Source organism: Limulus polyphemus, unplaced genomic scaffold (assembly GCF_000517525.1).
Source record: "Limulus polyphemus unplaced genomic scaffold, Limulus_polyphemus-2.1.2 Scaffold5748, whole genome shotgun sequence".
NCBI classification, from domain to species: domain Eukaryota; kingdom Metazoa; phylum Arthropoda; class Merostomata; order Xiphosura; family Limulidae; genus Limulus; species Limulus polyphemus.
The window spans coordinates 51,915-54,615 of NW_013671358.1; the positions used below are offsets into that span (position 1 = coordinate 51,915).

At 35.3% G+C, this 2,701-nt stretch overlaps 1 long non-coding RNA gene across 1 annotated transcript in view; it reads right to left on the reverse strand.

Moving 5' to 3' along the window:
* Positions 1-1,158, reverse strand: part of LOC111089275 — a 47,101-nt gene extending 45,943 nt beyond the window's left edge. Inside the window, exon 1 of the long non-coding RNA XR_002613563.1 lies at positions 1,147-1,158. This is a non-coding gene — a long non-coding RNA (uncharacterized LOC111089275). The remainder of the gene's footprint in view (positions 1-1,146) is intronic.
* Positions 1,159-2,701: the final 1,543 nt, after the last annotated feature.

A 2,701-nucleotide genomic window follows, 5' to 3' on the forward strand; every position in this document is an offset into this window, starting at 1 on the left:
TGGAGACCAGACTGAAAGAAAATGGTTTTCACCCTTAAAAAAGCAGGAACAATGGATGACACATCTCTTTGTATAAACATTAAACATCCAGAGTTGAGTCTCCAACCTGTGAGCAAAAAACATCAAACTCAGGAAAAGGAATTTGTTAAGATGTTTATTATATCAGCTACACAAGGTATATAAACATAAGCATAGTGGAAATGAATCCAGCAAATAAGAACAAATTCTAAGAAATAAAAGATGTCTGGGAATGTGTGTTTAGACAACCTGCAAATGCACTTCGGTCGTCCAATGTCCAATGGTTTTGTTGAAGAAATGTTTTTTAAAATTATCATGTTTTCCATTTTGTGTGTTTATATGTAGCAAAGCCACATCTGGCAATCTGCTGTGTCCAATGAGGGGAATTGAACTCCTGATTTTAGTGTTCTAAATCTGTAGACTTACTGCTGTCCCGCTGGGGGACTGTTTTCTATTTTGAAAAGTAAAATGATGAGATATAGACTGGAATGGATGGTTTACACTTAAATAGAGTAGGAGCTGGCTTGTATGCTACAGCTATTACCTCAGGTGTAAGGGAAGTTTTAAACTAAGATAAGACAGTGGTGAGGGCCACGATAAACTAAATGCAAAAAGAATAAGAGGCAGAGAAAAGTTTAACATAGGAAATGAGTATAGAAGTAGTTATAATGATAGGCTTAATTGCTACTATTGTAATGCTACAAGTATAAGAAATAAAAAAGATGACTTTAGAACACTGGTAGGAATGGAGGATTTTGATATAATGGGAATAACTAAAACATGGTTAAACGTAGGTGATTTTGAAGACAGAGGTTTCTTTGAAATACAGGGTTACAGGCGATTTAATAGGGATAAAGTACTAAAGAGGGGAGGAGTGGTTTTATATGTAAAATGTGAGTTACATCTTGTTGAATAATGAGAATGAAGATGGTTGATAAAACCTAAAAGATTTTATTTACAAGGTTCGAACGTTTCAGAATAACTTGTTACATCTTCAGCGTAATCTGGAAATTGTGTTACAAAGATGATTATACTAAAATTATAATATAATAACATAATCATTAGTTTAGTTAGTTACTAAGAGAAGTGGTAAATGGATGGATAAAACAATGTTTATGTATGTATTACACAACAGCTGAGTTAAATGTGAAAATTTTGTTGGGCAGTTATTGTCAAAGAGATGATATGCCTGAAAAGAAAGTGGTGATTTCTCAGTCTGTGACTTGATAGCCAAGAAGGCAGGGGAAGAGATAAACATTCTGGAAAGATGTCAAAAGCATTCCCGAAGGGTGTCAGCAATGTCTTGAACATCACAAAGTTAATGGCATATTGTAGAGCAAGATTAAAAGGGATGGGAATGAATCTAATCCATATGATAATAGTCCTTGTTTGATTGTACTTGTAATGTTTTCAGCTGTCGCATTACTGAGAACATAGAATGCTATCCATTTCTTGTATACATTTAAATCATTATCGACATATATCACACACAAGCTTAATTGCTCCTGATATGCAGAGTCACAAACTTCCTCACAAATGATGCCAAAAACACTCCACAACATCACAGAATACATTATGAGCTACGAGTTCCATGATTTCATTCTCTGAGACCTAACTGCAGTATTTATTACAGACATGTGAAGAAAAATGTATCAAACTGAGGGTTGTGCTTTGATACCAGCTTCAACAATTCCATAAAGTTACCTTCATGAGCCTCAGTGCCCCTGTATGCCAAACCTTGCTTTCCCAAGATATAATAGCATTAAAAATCACCTCAAGTGGTTCCTATTTGTCTTCCTTCTTTCAACTTCTTTGCTGCTAACATACTTTGCTGTTGCGTCTTATGTTTCGATATTGATTTTTCTAGTCGTGCATTCTCTATGACTCTGACTTCTGTCACACTTTTGTAGATCATCCTTGCCCTTTCTAAAATCATTCCATCCTATTACCAATGGAAACTGAGGAATGCTTTGATGATAGTAAGTAATTACTTTGTTCATGTACATACATGGTAAATTATATTATTTGTATTACACCTCTATTCAACCAATGGGAAGAGGTTTTCTATCTTTCCTGGAAAGTTCAGCCTTTTTGCTGTTAATGTTTTTGTTACAACTGTGAATGTTAATTCTGCACATTGTGATGTTGATACTGACAGATTCACCATTACTGAAGTGAATGTTAATTCTGCACATTGTGGTGTTGATACTGACAGGTTCACAGTTACTGAAGTAGATGTTAATTCTGCACATTGTGGTGTTGATACTGACAGGTTCACAGTTACTGAAGTGGATGTTGATTCTGCACATTGTGGTGTTGATACTGTCAGATTCACTGTTACTGAAGTGGATGTTGATTCTGCACATTGTGGTGTTGGTACTGATAGATTCACCATTACTGAAGTAGATGTTAATTCTGCACATTGTGGTGTTGATACTGTCAGATTCACTGTTACTGAAGTGGATGTTGATTCTGCACATTGTGATTTTGATACTGACAGGTTCACTGTTACTGAAATGGATGTTAATTCTGCACATTGTGGTGTTGATACTGATAGGTTTGCTATTACTGAAGTGGATGTTGATTCTGCACATTGTGGTGTTGATACTGACGAATTCAACATTACTGAAGAGAATGTTGATTCTGCACATTGTGGTGTTGATACTGACGAATTCAACATTAC